Source organism: Marmota monax, unplaced genomic scaffold (assembly GCF_021218885.2).
Source record: "Marmota monax isolate L192 unplaced genomic scaffold, Marmota_monax_Labrador192_F-V1.1 WCK01_AAM20220418_F8-fsc00023, whole genome shotgun sequence".
Classification (NCBI taxonomy): Eukaryota; Metazoa; Chordata; class Mammalia; order Rodentia; family Sciuridae; genus Marmota; species Marmota monax.
Window position 1 is genome coordinate 19947886 of NW_026692907.1, and position 20456 is coordinate 19968341.

General features: G+C 32.0%; 1 protein-coding gene across 2 annotated transcripts in view; it reads right to left on the reverse strand.

Annotated features, from left to right (window-relative positions):
* Negr1 (neuronal growth regulator 1) overlaps positions 1-20456 on the reverse strand; it is an 811898-nt gene that overhangs the window by 694198 nt on the left and 97244 nt on the right. The gene's annotated exons all lie outside the window — the stretch shown is intronic.

Sequence of the window (20456 nt, forward strand, 5' to 3'; positions counted from 1 at the left end):
AAGAATTTACCACCATCAGAGCCACACTACAAGATGCACTAAAAAAGTAATTCAGGTGTAAAAAATATGCTATATGGAACTTTAGAGCCACACAGGGGCTAGATAGAACTAGAAAGGGTACCATGGAGAGGAATGTATGAGACTTTTCTTATTATTTAATTGTCTAAACATAACTAGTTTTTTAAGCAAAAATAAAAAAAATGTGTAGTGTGGCATTTATCACATATGCATATGTAAACAGATTTTGTGTGAAGAATGGGGGAAAGAAATAGAATATGCTATTATTAGGTTCTTATACAGAGTAATAGGTGTGAAGTCACTTTAAGTTACATTGTAACATTTTTAATATATGCTTGATCAAATTATGTTTTTAAAAAACATTGGTCTTATTAAATTTGGATGGTTTTGCATGTCCTTGGCTACTAAATGTGAGATGAAAACAAAAGATCATTTACTTAAAAAACACAAAAATACCCCTGAAAGTTGTATATTATAAAACATGAAAGCAATCAGTAAAGCAGCAAAATAGAACTATAAAAATAAGCCAGCAATAGAAGTGGAACAATAAAAAAACTCCATTAATCCAAAAAAAAGTAAAACAAATAATAATAATAATAAAATAGAAATAAGAAACACATAAGAAAATAAAAATATACGCATCAGGATGATAGACCTAGTTGTAATTACATCAATAATCACACTAAACATAAGTGCTCCAAACACATTAATTGAAAGGCAAATATTGTCAAACTGGATTAGAAAGCAACGTCCAATTCTGTGCTCTCAAGAAGAAAGATAATTTAACATGTGAAAAGAGAAATAGTTAAAAGTCAAAGGATGGGCAAACACCTGAAAGGCAGCACAAATTGAAAGGAGGTTTAGTAGATTGTATTAAAAAACACAAGATTTACTTCAGAGGAAAGAATATAATATAAAGAAGATGATTTCATATTTATAAGTACGTCAATTTAAGAGGCCATAACAATTTATGCCTAAGTTATTTTCAACCCAGTAACAGAAATACAAAATACATGAATAAAATTTTGCTCGGACTACAAGGGTAACTAAACAAAAGGACAATTATAGTTGGAGATTTGAATACCTGTCTCTCAATAATAATAGAATTATACAAAACATCAGCAATGATATGAGATACCTCAAAAACACTATGAAATTATTAGATGTAAGTTTACATGTATAAAATATTCTGCCAAACAGCAGATTAGTAAATTTTCTTCAAGTGCAACACCAGTCATTTATAATATTGGACATATTCTGGGTCATTAAAGTCTCAAATCTTTCAAAAACTTCAAGTCATTGAAAGTATGCTATCTTTATAGAGTAAAATTAAGTTACCATTCAATGGAATAAAATTTTCTGGAAACTCCCTAAGTATTAGGAACTAGATAACATTTATATATAAATAACTTGATGAAAATGAAAGAGAAATTAGAAATTTGTCAATTGTTACTAAAGCAGTGTTTAGAGATTTTGTAGAAGTCCTGGTTTATACCCAAAGGACTTAAAATCAGCATACTACAGTGATGCAGGCACATCAATATTTATATCAGGTCAATCGACAATAGCTAAATTATGAAACCTATCTAGATGTCCTTCAACAGATGAATGGATAAAGAAAAAGTGGTATACATATACAATGGATTATTACTCAGCCTTAAAGAAGAATGACATGATGGCATTTGCAGGTAAATGGATGGAGTTGGAGAATATCATGCTAAGCAAAATAAGCAATACCCTTCCCCGCCCCACCCCCCCGCCCGCAAACAAAGGCCAAATGTTTTCTCTGACACACAGATGCTGATACATAATGGCTGGGGTGTAGGGAAGTGAAGGAATTTTGAATTGGGCAGAGGGGAGTGAGGGAGAGGAGGGAGTGTGGAGGTATGGGAAGGATGGTGGAATGAGACAGACACTAGCATCCAATGTACATGTATGATTGCACGAATGGCGTGACTACATCGAATAAAGCCAGAGAAATAAGAAGTTATGCTGCATTTGTGTACATTGAGTTGAAATGCATTCTGCTGCCATATATAACTAGTTAGAACAAATTAAAAAAAAATAAGATCCCAAGCCAATAATCTCATCTTTTGTTTCAAGCAACAAGAAAAATGGGAGAAAATTAAATTCAAACCAAGTAGAAGCATGGAAATAATATATATCTGAGCCGAAATGAATGAAATAAAAAATAGAAAAAAAAAACCAATAGACAAAAGCTGATTATGTGTGAAAATCCAATGAAATTGAAAATTTAATTACATTCTTTGGAAGAGAGAGTAAATAATTTATTATCAGGAGTGAATGTCTCAAAATTACTACAGACTCTACAGATATTAAAAATATAATAAGGAAATATTATGAATAATTTTGTCAACAAATTCAACAATTTGATTAAATGAACCAATTCCTTGAAAGGCACCAAAAATCAAAGCACAGACAAACTGAATATCCTATATCCATTGAAGTATATAAGATACTATTTATGTAAAATTGTAGAAACTGCAAACAAATTTATAAATAGAAAGTGTATCAGTGTTTGGAGACAGATTGGTGTAAGCAGTGAGGGATAAGGGGAAGAGGTGAACAGGGATGGCAATAGGAAATGGATGCAATCTTCTAGAATTAATTAAATCTTTAGAATGAAAAAGCATAATCAGTCAAAATCTAGAATAAAGATTAAAAATCTCTATTATGGTTTAGAAATGAGGTGTCTCCCAAAATCTCATGTGTGAGACAATCCAAGAAACTTCAGAAGTGAACTGACTGGGTTATAAGAGCCTTAACCTAATTGGTGCATTAATCCACTAGAATGGATTAACTGGGTAGTAACTATAGGCAGGTAGGGTGTAGCTGGAGGGAGTGGGTCACTGGGAGCATGCTTTCGAAGTATATGTTTTTTCCCAGCTGAGCAAAGCAGCCTTTCTCTGCTTGCTGATTTTCAGGTCCTGAGCTGATTTCCTCCTCTATACCCTTGAGCCATAATGTTCTGTTTCAGCCTGTGCCCAGAGCAAGGAAGTCAAATCAACAATCTATGGACTGAGACCACTGAAACCATGAGCCCCAAATAAACTTTTTATCCTCTAATATTTTTCTTGTCTGGTCTTTTTGTAAGTGACAAAAAGATGAATAAAACAAACTCCATGTATAGAACATCTCTAGTGTAAAACTAGCAAAATAATAGGTAAAAAGAAAAATGGAAATGTCAGAATAATGATAGCAAGTTAGATTAAAGGTGATTTTTAATCAATAACATTAAACATACTAGACATTAAACTAACATACTAACATTAAACATTTGCAAGGTGCTAAGGGAAAAATCTGTAACTACAGAAGTCTAAACTCTTCTGAAGTATTCAATAGTCTGGGCAAATAATAACATTTCCCAACAAAATAAAGAAATCATGCTTAATATGTTCTTGCTGAATACACCACAAAAAAATGGAGAAAAGAAGAAAGGAAAAAACTGAATTCAGGGGAAGGAGTAGGACAGAAAAATCAACAAGAAGCAAAATTTCCACATTCACTGTCTGTAAAACTACCAGCAGCAATATTTTCTAATGGTGGGTTTAAACAATGTGGAATTAAAACAATGTAGAATAAAAACAACAAAAACAATAGGGCTTTCTATTGGGTCTAATAAGTGTTGTATTTTTATGTTCTTGGAACATTTGGGCGGAGGACAGAACCACTAACCTATTTTGTATGTTAAGTCGAGAACACTTTTTAAAAATAAGAAAAACTGCACAAGATTAGAACTAGAATTTCAAATTGATATTTGAGAAAAGGAATAAAGACAACAATTAATTCATTAAATTTAAGACACAATAACAAAAAGAACAAAATTTTTAAAAAACACAAAGAGCCTAGAAAATATTCAAATAATACTATATTATGTATTATTAATCTATGGATATGCAAAATAGCAAATAACATGAATAAAATAACTAAATCATCACTTTGAACATACGTCAATTGTCAAAACATCACATGAGTAAAAAAATGAATGTCTGAAATATGTCTAGGATATGGTATAATTTTTGGTATAATTTAAAAATTATATTAAACAGTTCTTATTTTATACTATACAGAAACTTAGAAACCTCCGGTTGCTTATAAAATGACTGTAGGGCAGGTGGAAAGGAAATTAGATAAAGTGTTTCTAGCTTAATTTATAATATTTTATTCTTTTCAATATTCTAACTAAATCTTATTGTTTTATCCCCTTAATGGAAAAGGCTATGAAATAAATATTACAAAACTTCAACAGCTGCTAATCTGTTCAATGGGTAGTTTATTGTTATACTAAATCCTTTTCAATTGTCTTCTATAATCATGGAAATATTTCTTTCATGACTTAAATATTATAAAAATTTTTTAAAACGTCACATCACAAACACCATCTTTATTATGTTGAAAGTAATCTCAATTGTGTTATTTATTTTGATTTCTGTTCCTCTCTTGACAATAGCTAAATTTGCATTGGTAAAAGTAGAAGATCCTCCACTTACCTTGGTACTTGCAGTTCATCCAATGAATGAGATTGCCCTACATTTTGCTTCCTAGTCTAGAATAATAACATGTTTATCATCATTTTGAGAAAGACCCTCTGGTTCAGAATACAGTTACCAAACTAACCCATATAGAGAACTGGTTGTAGAGGTAGAATTTTATTTTTAAACCCATATACCACCCTTTCAATTTCCCAACTTATTTTCTTGGCTGTTATCTGAGTTCCAAATGACTTAAGATGATTTTGTATTAAGAAAGGAAGGAAGAAAGGAAGGAGAGAGGGAGGGAGGGAGGAAGGATAAAAGGAGTTTATCTTGGTTTGTTTTATGCTCTATCAGAATGCCTGACACAAGGTAACTTATACTGAAGAGAAATATATTGTCTCACAAGTTTAGAGGTGGGGAAATTCAATATCAATGTACCAGAATCTTGTAAGAAACTTCTTCCAAAACTATTCCATTTACAATAGTCTCAAAAAACAAACAAAATTCTTGGGAATAAATCTAACCAAAGAGGTAAAATACCTCTCCAATCTAAACTATAGAACACTAAAGAAAGAAATCAAAGATCTTAAATGTTGGAGAGACCTCCCATGTTTTTGAACAGGCAGAATTAATATCATAATGGCAATATTACCACAAGCAATATATAGATTTAATACAATCCTCATCAAAATAGTATGACATTCTTCAAAGAAGTAGAAAAACAGACCTAAAATTAATATGGAAGAATAAAAGAACCAGAATAGCCAAACCAATACTGAGCAAAAAGAGTGATTCAGGAGGAATCACAATACCTGATTTCAAATTATACCACAGAGTTGTAACAACAAAAACAGCATAGTATTGGCATCAAAACAGACATGAATACCTATAGATCATTATAGAAGACACAAAGACAAATCCACAGAGATACAGTCATGAAATACTCAACAAAGGTATTAAACACATACATTAGAAAAAAGATAGCCTTTTTAACAATGGTGCCAAGGGAAATACATAAATATATATAGAAGAATTAAAGTAGATCCCTATTTTTTGCTCTGTACAAGTCAATTTAAAGTGGGCCAAAGACCTAGAAATTAGACCAGAAATTCTGTACCAGCAAGAAAAACACATAGGCTGAACACTCCAACATATTGGAGTTAAAAAGCTTCTGAACAACAAAGGAAATAAGAACTTAAAGAGAGTCTACAGAATGGGAGAAGATCTTTTCCAGCTGCTCCTCCAACAGGGGATTAATATCCAGAAATATATAAAGGACTGCAAAACACAATCAATAAATAGGCAAAACAACTAAACAAGACACTTCTCAAAAGAAGAAATACAAATGGCCAATACATATATGAAAAAAAATGTTCAATATCCTTAACTATCAGGGAAATGCAAATCAAAACTACATTGAAATTACATACCACTCTAGTTAGAATGAAAGTCATCAAGAATATAAATAATAATAAATACTGATGAGGGTGTGGAGAAACATGGTGAATTCATATATTTTGGGGGGATTTCTAATTAGTACAAGCACTTTGGAAAACAGAACAAAGATTTCTCAAAAAACTGAGAATGGAACTACCATAAGATCCAGATATCCCACTCCTTGCTATTTATCCAAAAGAACCAAAATCAGCATATCAATACTTATAGTAGCACAGTTATAAAACCAGCCTAGGTACCTGTCAATGGATGAATGGATAAAGAAAATGTGGTATGTATACACAATGGTGTTTTATTCAGCTGTAAAGAAGAACAAAATTATGGCGTTTGCTGGTATTGGATAGAACTGGAGAACATCACATTGCGTGAAATAAACCAGACTCAGAATGTCAAACTCAAAATATTTTCTCTCATATGCAGAAGCTAGAGTGAAATAAAAGGGAAAATAGGGTAAGGGGAATCATGAAAATAAGAGGAAGATAAGTAGAATAGAGGAAGGGGTTTGAGGCAGAGGGAGGAGGGATGGGAAAAGAGAGGAATGTGGAATGAAATTGACAACTATCCTATGTACATATATGAATAGACAACAGTGAAATCTACCTTAAAAATAAATAAATCAAAGAAAGTGTAGTAGAGTAGAGGAAAGGGAATAGAGAGAGAGAGGAGGGAATGAAAAAAATGGAAAAAATGGAAATTGATAGGGTGCAAATTATATTCCATGCATGTATTGATATGTCAACATGAACTCCACTACTATATATAGCTATAATACATTAGTAAAACATTTTTTAAAAGGAAGCGAATATTAGAATAATTGTAAAGACAGGGATTCTAGTAAGAGAAACGCGTTTGTCTAAAACAGAAGATTCAGAAATATGCAACTGGAAACACACGGACCCATCCTGTGCAAATTAAAAGTATTTTGTAAAAAAAAAAAATAAATGTGCATGTTATTTTCAAGGTATTATGAAAATAAAAAGCTATATTTTATCCATATTTTCTAGTCTTGACATGATATGAAATTATACCATGGAGTTAGGATAAAATATATCAAAATCATACATTCAATAAACAGAATCCACTGTGTAACTCTATGGTATGTATTATTCCAAACTATATTTGGAAGTCAGTTAATAAATTTTTAATAAGTTATTCAAATGAAATCCCAACACTCTGAAACCAGTTGAAAGTACCATTCAGTTTATTGATATCTCTTATTAAACTTTTAGCAAATCAGTGACAATAACATTGGTCAAAGTGTGACAGGTTCATTAAAGGAACATATGTCATTGGTGGAATCATTCGTTTAAATGATGGCAACTACACCTATATGACAAAATATACAGGTCCATGATAAACCGTCTCTTTATGCACCTGGAAACATATATATCCCCTTGGGCTGAATGCCACAAAAGCAGAAAGGCTTTTCTCTAATGCATTGTATCTGTGGTTTATGACTGTCTGGTATGATAGGGGTTTAGCAAAAGCAAATCTCTATAACTGCTAGGCACACAATGACAGTAATAGAAGTTTTACCCATACCATCAAGATAATAATTAACAATTTATAGCAAAAAGGAAAAGCATGATAATAAAATAGTCTACAGCTAATAAAGAAAAGGAATGCAGCAACTGCATGAACACCATATCCAGGCAATCATTATAAATAAACCAATGGAGTACCCCTTTAGCGAAACATCTCTGCATCAGAGAAACAGACTGCAGGAACTGGAGGGAACCCATAGTTCATCATTCATTCTACTTTGCCAGACTCCAACTCCATGCCCTCTCACCCAGGGAGGCAATTGGTACTTAGATTTTATAATTTAATGCTTCATTAGGAAGGTTCTACTCTGTCAGAGTGTGATTTTTTTTATTTCTTACTAAGCAAAAAGCAATTCTAAATGATTATCAGACACACATGGAAATAAAGATACATGCACATGCAAAATATGAGATTGATCTTCAACACCAGTAACTCAATTTTCACTTACTGAATAGTAGGTAACATAATGAAATCCACATTACCAAAATATTTTATCCTAGTTTCACCAAAAAAAGACAGATTTTTCTCATGACCACTACTTTAGTTAGGAAATAAGACATTTTATGAGACACAATAATCTGATTGCTAGATAGGTCACTATAGAGAGCTAGGTTTTTTTTTAATATTTATTTTTTAGCTGTAGCTGGACACAATACCTTTATTTATTTATTTTTATGTAGTGCTGAGGATCCAACCCAGGGCCTCACACGCACTAGGCGAGTGCTCTACTGCTGAGCCACAACCCCAGTGCCCAAGATCTAGGTTTTGGATAAGTGTCCCAAAAGGACCATGTGTAAAAGACTTGGTCTCCAGTCCATAATGCCATTGGAGAATGGTGGAATATTTAGAGTTAGAACTTAGTAGGAGGTGTGCTGGACATAAGGGGAATGCCCTTGAAAAGGTTATTGAGACCCCCCCCCCCCCCATGTACTTCCTTCTTCTTTCTTCCACTTCCTACTATACAGTGAACAGATTTCCTCTGCCATGTGCTCCTACCATGAAGTGCTGTCTTGCCATAGGTCCAAAAGCAGCAGGCCAATCAGTCATGATTGGCTTAACAAGTACTATTGACTTAACAAGTACTTATGGACCTCCAAAACTATGAGGCAAAATAACCCCTTCCTCTTTAAATGATAATTATCTCGGGTATTTTGTTAGAGTAATAAAAGCTGACTGTTTAAGTCAGAGTTTTTGTTGCTGTGATCACAAGATCTAACCAGAATAAGTTTAGAGGAAGAAAAGTTTATTTCATGTTCACAGTTTCAGAGGTCTCAGTACATAGATGGCCAACTCCATCATATGTGCCTAAGGTAAGGCAAAACATCATAGCGGAAAGGTGTGAAAGAGAAAAGCAGTTCAGGACATGGTGAAAATAAAGCAGATAGAGCTCTCGTGGTCAGAGACAAAATAAAAACTCCCAAATCATACCTCTCATCACCTACCTCCTCCAGCTACACCCTACCCACTTATAACATCCATAGTACTTGTTAAGCCAATCAACAGATCCATCCAATGATTAGGCTAGTTCTCTTGTGATCTGACCATTTCACCTCTGAAAATTCTTGTCTTGTTATACACATGAGCTTTTTTTTTTTTTTTTGATGATTAAAAAAATGAAAAAGTTTTCTTTTATAGTGATCCATTTGTAAGTTTTCTAAATTACTCATAATCCATCAAAAATCTCACTGGTCTTTTGTTATTCATTTAGAAGGATTCTTATATTTTCAGCGTTTTGAAACTTATTTTCTTTCACTAATATTTTTGTGAGTCTCCTCTTCAATTAATATTTTGTATTTCACTCTTATTAGAATCATTATTTTCCTTAAAGGTTAAAGCAAACTTTTTGTCTTTAAACATTTGCCATTTTAATATTTATTGGTGTCTGAAAGTCCTTATATCTGCTGACTTAACCTTACAATGAATTCAGTTGTATGTTAAGGAAAATAAAGATCGTATTACAACATTTGTTTTAAGGAAATCTTCAGAACTTTCCTTCAATAATTTAAGTAGGGAAACATTTAGCTTATATAATTCATTGAAATATTCCAGCTATCATAAACAGGTTGAGGAAGTCTTGTAATTTTCTCTTATCTCCTCATCTTCATACTCCCTGCTAAAACAGAGGGCCAAGCTCTTCAAAGGAGCCCCACAATCATCTTCAGAGACATCTGTTTTCCTTTCGGTAGACACAAGCTCCCCATGTTTTTAGTGCAAGTTATCACATCTTTTGGTTTTACTCATTCCAGTGTGCTCATATTTGAATTATCCAAATAGCTCTATTAATCAAACAGTTTATAAGAGATTATTCCTCTTTTATTCTGTATTTAGCCTTTTTTTTATTTTTTATTTTATTTTTTTTATTGTTGGTTGTTCAAAACATTACATAGTTCTTGATATATCATCTTTCACACTTTGCTTCAAGTGAGTTATGAACTCCCATTTTTAGCCCATATACAGATTGCAGAATCACATCAATTACACATCCATTGATTTACATATTGCCATGAGCTTTTGGGGGACATCTCATATTTAAACTACAACACTGAGTAAGAAAGAGAGATTCATACATATATGTGCATGCATGTTCATAACATACATACATATATAAAATGTATGTAACTTTATAGCTTAAACAAATAGTTATCTCACAATATCTGTGCTAGATTCTTTCCAGGGATCCAACAGATCTTAAAATCTGCAGATACTTAAGGTATACAAAAAATAATAGTGTAGTATGTGCGTATAAATTATGCTATCTTCCTGTGTGCTTTTAATAACCTCTAGATTACTTCTAATACCTCATATAGTGTCAATGTTCCTGTTGTACTGTGTTCTTTAGGGCACAAAAACAAGAAAACATAGTCTCTCTATGTTCAGTATTGATGTAACTTTTACAAATTAAGTTTCACCCACTTTTGGTTGAATCTGTGGATATGGAACACATGGATACAGATGGCTGCCTGAGTTGCATGCATTTTGTTTCCTTTAAGTAAAAGAACCAACCTGAGATACATATTAACTTCCAGGCTGCTTTACATTGAATCCTGGTAGCACCAGTGACTCAAATATTATATTAGAATTTAGAGTTGTCTTTTGGTCCAGATCCAGTGATATTTAAATAAAAGCATATTCCCTTTGTTGTCAGCACCCCTATTTAATACAGCACTTAGAATTTTAGAGAGCAATTAAGCAGGAAATTAAGGAAATAAAATTAAGGAAATAAAAGGGATATAAATAGGAAAGAAAAAATCTAATTATCTCTATTTTCATATGATATGGTTCTGTACATAGAAGACCCTAAATGTTCCACCAAAAGGCTTTTAGAGCTGATAAACAAATTGAGCAAAGTAGCAGGATAAAAAAATCAACATAAAAAAGTCAATAGCTTTTCTGTACACCAATAATGAATCCACTGAGAAAGAAATCAGGTAAATAATTCCATTCATGATAGTTTCAGAAGAAATAAAAAGGCTAGGAATAAACCTAATCAAGAACATATGAGACCTCTACAATGATAATGCTAAAGAAAGAAATTGAAGAAGAATTAGAAGACAGAAACACTTCCCATGTTCATGAATAGGCAGAATTAATGTTGCCAAAATGGTCATATTATGAAAAGCAATACATAGATTCAATATAGCCCACATGAATGCCAATTACAATCTTTATGGAACTAGAAGAAACTGTAATAAAATTCATATTGAAGAACAATAGACTCAGAATAGTCAAAGAAACCCTGATCTGAAAACATCACAATTCCCAATTTCAAATTATACTACAGAAACATAGTAACAAAAATGGCATGGCACCAACATAAAAATAGACATGTATATCAGTGAAATAGAAGTCACAGAAACAAACCCACACAGCTACACTCATTAAAATCTTGGCAAAGATGACAAAAACACATTGGAGGAAAGATAGTCTCTTTAGCAAAAGGTACTGGGAAAACTTGATATACACATGTAGAAGAATGTATAAAAGTCAAATCAAAATGAATCAAAGACCCATGTATAAGATTTAGAACCTTTGCAACTTTTAGAAGAAAATATAGGGGGAAACACTTCAACTTGTATTTGTGGGCAAAGACTTTCTGAATAGGAACCCCTATGGCTCAAGAAATAAGACCAAGAAATGGATGACATCAAATTAAAAAAGCTTCTTCTCAGTAAAAGAAACAATTAACAAAGTGATGAGACAACCAACATAATGGGAGAAAATCTTTGCCAGTTACTATTCCAAAATATATAAATAACTCAAAAAACTCAACAGTAACAAAACAAACAATCCAGTCGATAAATGGGCAAAAGAAATAAATAGGTAGTTCTCAAAAAAGGAGGATGAATGACCAAAATATATATGAAAAAGTTTATCATTTTTCCCCATCAGGGAATTGCAAATCAAAACTACCCCTGAATTTCCATCTCACCCTTGTAAGAATTGCAATTATCAAGAATGAAATTAACAATACATGCTAATGAGTATGCATGAAAAAGGAACTCTAATGCACTACTGATGAGAATGTAAAATAGTACAGCCACTATGGAAATTAGTATGGAGTTCCTTACAGAGCTGTAAATAGAAATGCCATGTGATCCAACTTCACCACTCTTTGGTATTTATCCAAAAGAATCAAAGTCATAATACGTGCCCATGTTTATCACAGTGCAATTTATAATAGCCAAATTATGGAATCAGACTAAGAGTCTATCAACCGACAACTGGAAAATAAAATGTGGGATATATATTCAATGGAATTTTACTCAGTCATAAAAAAGAGCCATATTGTGTCATTTGCAAGAAAATGGATAGAGCTGGAAATCATAATGTTGAGTGTAATGTGTCTGTGTTGAAAGTAAGCAGGGATAGTGGCTAAGGGAAGTCAGAAGAGCACAGGTGAGCAGACAAAGAGCAGGCGATAGATGGTGAAGATGGCTGGGTGGGTTAGACTCAGTGGAGACAAAGGTTATGTCCATCTTTATTTTTTTTTTAATTTTTTATTGTTGGTTGTTCAAAACATTACAAATTTCTTAATATATCATATTTCACACTTTGATTCAAGTGGGTTATGAACTCCCATTTTTACCCCATGTACAGATTGCAGAAATGATTGTTTTATTTCCACACCTGGAACTGTAAAGAAGAATACATGTTCCATAGACATTTGTTCAATGAATGATACAGAAGTCAATAAGAAGGTAATTATATGAGGCAAACTTTACTAATTTGACTGTATCTGCATCATATGGAATGAGATAATACATATTACATTTTGTTTTATTTAGCGTTCAATAATAACTGAAAATAAATTATTTGTATGTTCCCTAGCTCTTAAGTTATTCCAACTCAGGCATCCTTGTTCTCTTCAATTCACAGCACAAAGACTAACACATAGGAGGTGCTGGGTGAGTAAAATTGTGAAATTACATGAGCTAATACAATCCAATGAAATTAATGCTGAACATCCAAATACCACTCATTATTTGGAAACACACATTCTTCATTATCTATTAAAGAATATCAAGACGGTACACAATCTAGGAAGAAAAAAATGATGGGCTTCGTTATTCACCTATGATCATGAATACATATTTACAAAGCCTTTTCAGAGATGCTGTATTCCAATTTGTTAAAATCACAGATTGCAGAGTCACACCATATGGATTCACATTCCAGATGTAACACATAGTTGTATAATGCATATCAACTTATTAACCTCTGTGTGCCTCCATTTCTGTTTTAGGGATTAAGATAGTGCACATTTTACAATGGGGATTAAAATAATGCCTATTTTATAAAAATGCAGTAAGTATTAAATTAGTATTATGGAGGGTTTACAATTGGCCCAATAAAATTTATTTATGCGACATATAAGTAACATTCAGTGAGAATTTCTAATAAGAAAATAATTTCAGATTTTAAAATTTGTATAATATGTAAAGGTTACATTAAATTATTATTTTTCTGATTAACTGTTTTGCAGATTGTGTATCTGCTGATTATTAAATATCTACTTTTTCTGAGTCACAAAAATGCTTTCTAAAGTAGACATTTTCCATTCCAATAGTGAATACATTTTAAATAATAATGAAAAGCAATAGAGAAATCCTGTTCTATGTAAAAATTTTATTGAATATGGACAGTTTTAGTGTCCCTTCACGTTGTAAATTGAGGTCACTGTTATCTTCACTTCAAGAAAATGTCTTGACAACCAAGGAAACGATTTTAAATGTATATATTCATTAACTCAGGCTTTTCAGATGGGGAGGGACTTGTCAGAATGATCTAGTACTTTCTCATTGTCCTTTCCCCTTTTGTATCAATTCTATTATTGATGGAGAAGTATTTTATCTTTCAGGTGTTTTGGAGTAGGCTTTTAAAATGAAGAAGGAAAATTACTACAGTTTTGATTCTGAAGAACAAGTGCATATAAATTCAGTGTAGAGTGGTCCAGAAATAAACACAAGATTTTGCTCATTCTAAATTATACAAAACACATAGGTCTTTAGGGAACTTCAAATTATATCTTATTCAAAAATTCATTCATTTTTGAATATGTACTTATTTTATAATCATGCATAACTAGACTATTAAATACATGTGGATATGTTATGGTCAGTGAAAAACACAATATTTAATATTATCTAACATTTTCAAATACCATTCACATTTAAGGTATTTCCTATTGATATAAAGAGGAAGTAATTACAAAATATAAGAAAATATAAAAAACAGACCAGCAATTTACTATACACACACATACACACACACATACATACACACATAAACCATAATTGCTATGGAATGTGAATTAGCAATTCAAAACCTAGAGTTTATATATGCATGGAGTAAACACATTCATAATTAGGTAGCTACATATTTCACATATGAAAGAAACAAAGCAGACATGTTTTAGAATTTCACCATATTTTGGTAATTCTTCCTTAATAATGCACTATGTATACCCAAATTGCCTAGATTTTAAAACTCTTCCCAAAGGTACTTTTCTACCTGTGTGGATAAATGTCCAAATTTAAGAGACAAGAAAAAGGCATAGGGATCAAAAGGGACCTATTTCACTTTACACTTTAGAAAAAAGAGCCAAATTATCTACTGCTTAAATTATCTACTACTTCCTGGACTGTTCCTCCATATGACTCAGAATTAAAATTGATATATGTGTGTGTGTGTAATACATATCTCTGTCCCTAGAAAATTTCAAGAAAAGAATTTATTATGATATTTCCTTCAAATATGATATGTAACTCGGCCCCCAGGGTTTTCATTGTTCCTCCATGATCTGTATATATTGCCTATATACCTACAAAATGAACTCATGTTAAAAGTTTGTCAGTCATGCAGTCATGCCACTCATTAAATATCCTGAATAATACCAAGATCATTGTACTGTCATGTGTAACTAGTAGAAAAAAAATAATAATACCAAGAAATTTAAAGCATTCTGGATAGTAAGTAAAAGGACATGCTCGGGAAAAAAGATATCCTCATAGTCAACTACTAAAAATTTATCTTATATGTGTCCTTCTGGCATCATCTAAATATACCTGTGTAGTTTTATTTTCATTCCAAGTACATTAATCATTGTGATTTCAGGTCAAGTGAATCAAGTTGTTGAACAGTATTTGATTGCCTGTGAATGCTACATAAAAGCAGAAAGTAGAGTTTGCAAGGTGCGAATTTCAGGCTGATGAGAGTGCACCATGCTGTCATGAATCTGTTGTTTTTGCCTACTTCAGGAACTGGGTCTTTTTTATAATTTTTTAATTTGTTTTAATTAGTTACACATGACAGTACAATGATCTTGACAGATAGGGAACTGGGTCTTTTAATGTTAAGTTTGGATAAACTACGATGGTAGAAATTCCATCTCTTTGCCTTCTTGATAAGTGGGCATCTGGTGATCCAAGTCATATCTCACAATATGGTTGATTATCCTAGAAAATTTGTTTTGTCTTTGTGTGTTTCTGAGATTCCATTTTTTTCTTTTTCTTTACTCTCACTATTTCATGTAACCCTGTTATACTTACTCAGAGTCATTATAAAGCAGACTGCTAAAATATCACTCCGTGTTTTGAAAAAAATAAATTTTCCCTTGCTGATTGACATTCCTGTTAAAGGGATTCTTTTTACTAAGTCCATCAATTTTTTCATATTTGAGCAGATAATAAAATATTTTATTAAATTCTGTTCACATATACAGAACTCCATCTCTGATGACATGTATTATAATTTTGGAATTGGAATACCTTAGTTTTTTCTTGAAAGTTGAAGGATATCATTCAGAAAAATTCTCAGAGGGTCTGTTGTCTTCACATGCTATGTGATTCCCATTATTTCTATTTTCTGTTGGTCAGGGTTGCTGTGGGTTGAGATCTTCCCAAAACTGAATTTTAATTCTTTGCAGAAGGATTTTGTTTTACCATATCGATATCAATACTAGATCTTTAAAAATGTTTTAATATGCTGTTTCAACAATTAAGGGTTGGTAGGTGGCACAAATGCACATAGCAACTGTCATTTATATGCAATCACACAAGCCAGAGACTACATCTTTAAGGAGAATATGCTGTGAAATTATGAGAAAAGTTGAATTTTCTACTATGTCATGATGTACAATTGCTTTCCAATTCACAGGGGATTTTTATACTCTAGTCACTGACCTATGCTCCCAATGAATGCATTTTGATTGTGGCTGACTTTTACAATCTTTCTTACTCTGTGAAAACAGCACAATGTTCTATGTGTGCACACACAAGCATGTACGTATTTGTGTTGCATGAATAAGGCATTAGTCATATTTAGACAATAAGATATCATTGCAGTTCACATTTAAATGTAGATGAGTTCATAAAAAAGAAATTTGTTACTGATAAGATATTTTTCTAAAGGATTTCACACTAAATTTAAATTTAGACTTTGAGAACTAGTATATTTTAACATGCAAGCTTCTTAAGGAAAAGGGAAAAAAATAGACTCAATTTACAAAATTGTTATTTTAAATCCACCAAGTATTAATATCCTTACACAATAACTATAAGGCAAGTTTAAAACTTATACACCAGACCTATATTCAAAGAGCCTGTTATGTTTTTCTTTGTGTTATTCTCTTCACATATCACTCCTCTGAATCCTCCCATAATTTGCCTAGTAGCAATTCATTTTTATGGGCATTAAAGATCCAAAGCTGAGTATCTCAGACAGAGATTTTTGCACTTCTTCTTCCATGCATTTCTTATTCTTTAATATTAATTTGAATCAACACCGATCCTGACACCTGTCATGAAGCACAAGCTTTTCAAGATACAAAGATACTAGGGATTTGTAACTGACACACATTGACTTTGAAAGAAGAATCATTTATTGCTTATTTAAAAAAGAATATATAATAAGAGAGAAAACATGGTTGAAATCTCCTCTTAAGTGTGAGAAGCATGAAGAGCTGTGATAGGAATTTTTGCTTATGCAATGAGTAAATATAATGACTGCAAAAATGAACTGAAATAAATTTGAAGAAGATATTTGTAATCATTATTTAAAGATCGACAAATGAAACCAAGTAAGTTTACCTGAGACCTTAGCAAATGTAGAGATAATACATCAAATACAAATACAATATGCATATTTCAAGTCTTAAATTTTGGAAGAGTGATATTTTGGTAGCATTTGATTATTAATCACTTCACAAAATGATCAACATGGGTGACTAGAGTTTGTGGAAAACCCTGGACTTCTACAGCCATGACTGGCCAAAAACTTATTACCTGTAAAGATCTGTTGATGATTTTTAGGTTTTCAAAATATACACATTCAGGTTGTAGTCTGTACTAGAATATGAAATTGTGACAGTTTTACAAAGCTAAAAATGGTAACTTTATTTATTTACATACATTTTCCAATGGCATTCTAAAACCTAAACATTAAAAACATAGTAGCACCAAGTTTGTATCATTAGCATCTTTCTGATTTGTAGCCCTTTGGTTGCTTGGTTTAGTTCTTGGTCCATTAAATAACTCCTCTGACTCTTTAGCAAACATAGAGAAAAAGGAAGGCAGGCAGGCAGGAAGGAAGGAATACAAAAAACAAAAAAAGGAAAACAAACATCTTTCCTATAAAATACTAATTTTAACAAAACCAGAAACTAAAGAATTTGTTACCATAAAGCAAATAAAATTATATATATGAGAATTATAAAAATTTATTAATATGGTAAGATTTATCAGGAAAATGGAGAAAAGGAACACACACATGTCTACATACACAATTTTTGGAAGTAAAGGTGAGAACTTTAGGAAATAAAGTAGAAAGATATAAATCTAAAATGACACAGAGATATCATTTGGAAATTGAATCCTAATAATAGTATTGTTTGAGAAAAAGACCCAAGTTATAATCAGAGTTTAAGAAAGCATTATTATTATTATAAACTTGAATACAAATTGATTTTTGGATTCTGAATAAGGACTTCAAAAGACAAGTTAGCCACAACCCCAGCCCCAAAGACAAGTTAAATAGATAGAACTGAAGGTCAGAATTGTGATAAGAGATAGGGATGACAGATGACACATGGCAGTGGATAGATGATAGATAATAAATGTGTACATATATATGTGCATACATACACTATATAAACAATGACTGAAACTACATATATAGGTGATATTATTCATACATTATTCATGGAATCATTTAGTATTGATAACTGGACCTAAAAATAGGGTATGGATGGATCATATCTTTTTAAAGATAAGTGAGAAAAGTTATTGAATTAATCTAAGAAGAATAAGGTAGAATAGTGGAAGGAAACCTACAATAGCATGAAACACACATAAAGGAGTCCCAAAGATAAAGGAGCTTCTTAAAAGTAAAATACACTCAGGACTAAAAATTGACCACCGATTTATGCAGAAGAAAGAGGATTGGAATCTGGTGAGATAAAGTTTCTGGATAGTGGTAGAAGTTAATATCATAGAGTAAAAATGTGAAAAATGAATGTGAGTTCAGCAAGTATTGATAGTAAGTGTGAATATCTCTAACCAGATGTATAGGCTGAGGTAATGGAGTATCTGGGAGATATTTGTGCTGATAAAGATTCGTGGGTAAATTTGGCTGTGTTTCTTCTGACAGTTTTTGTACATCACATTAAAAAGCATTCCCTTCTTGGAGGCCAAAATGGAAAAAAAAAAAACTAATCTCTCTAAAATTTGAACCAATTTAATATATTTAATAAAAGTTATCTGTAGACCATGAAAAAAAAATGGCGGTTTTTAATTCTGGCAAGAAGTGAGCATATGAGTATCCCTATGTGATTGATGGACTTCAGAGGGAGAAGTTTAAGAGCTTAGGAGTGAATTTTTGAAGGCAAAGTAAAGTCTCTGAAGAGTCAGGAATTTTTACCAACATATTTACAAGTTGTTCAAATCAGAACCTTCTAAATTTTCTTTTCTAGTTTATAGTTTGTGGCCTCTGGTCCATGACTGGCTATTGGTGCTGAGCCAGTCTTCCCAGAACATTTTCCAGAATCCATTTCTGTCATCATTATAACTTAGAAAGCTCTCCATTTCCTTCAGGGCACAATTGTCTATGTACATTTATTTCCACAGCATAAACATAACAAATATACTTCTAATGGGGGAATATCAGGAAGGCCCAACTCAACTAGAAACCCACCAAATCTGAAACACTTTTGAGCTAGTTCAACATCAAATAAATGTTACAGATTGTGTATTTCATACAAAATTTGACTTCTCTCAATATGAACATGCACCAAGTGTACTTTATAAGAACATCTTTGACTCAAATCCTAAGATCATATGTAACTTTTGGTTAATATGTTTTTTTATACATGACTCATGGGCAAATCTGAGCCCTGCTGGTTTAGCAGTTATTAGATGTCCACAGGTCACTGGGTACATTAATACATTAATAAATTATCCTTCAGAATGAATGTCAGCAAACCATATTTGAATGGGCTAGATTAAAAATGAGGCTATTAGAGGAATGGCTATGAGTAACTTTAGTCTTTGAATACAACGATAAATATAAAACATAGTAAACACAATGATAAATATTATAGAATAACTCTTCAAATTCCTGATCCCCCAGGGAAAAATACGTAATAGAAAATAACAATAGTTAAATGAGCTGTTTTAAAATTATTTTTCCTGTTTAAAATCTAACTGTACTTTTCCTGAAGCTATTTAAAAGAGTTTGATTATGTACCAGAAATTCATACATCTCAATTATGCCATGAGTACTTTCTAATTGTTCTAACCTTTTCATCATTGCTAAAACCACTGTGACTCTTATCCCAGTAGTGGTTCCAAGAGCATCCCTCTTTAGTAATAAAAATGTTCACTTCAAATGTTAGCAGTTAAAGGACGCTGAGAAATTAACTATCAACTTCAGTCAAGGAAGCCCATCCTTCATAATATTTCAGAATTACAATTTAAGGGAAGAAATGTCATCAGTACCCAAATCACATAACCTAGTGGCTTAGTCAGTTATCCTAAAAATAATCAGATTTCCATTTTGAAATAATTAACATTTTGGCAAGGATTTTATCTCTTTCTAGATAGTCATTTCATCATGAGTCAAGTTCCTAAAAAATGATATATTAACTACATTGTAGTTCAAAAGTGATTTGAGTATTTTTACTTACTCAGGTTATTAATTGAAAATAAAATATTTATCTTTATGGGGCTATTATGCAAAATATTTTAATGTATTTTCTAAGCAAGACATAATCTATCTCAATATCTTCAGACCCAATGTAGGCTTTTAGTTGAATAAGCAAAATGACATGTTGACTCTAAGAGACTCAACCTTGCAAAATTTCCTTACCTAATTTAAGCCTCAGTTTTCTTATCTTCAAAATAAGGATAATGGCAAATATTTTACACACACTGAGTGGAATAATAAAGG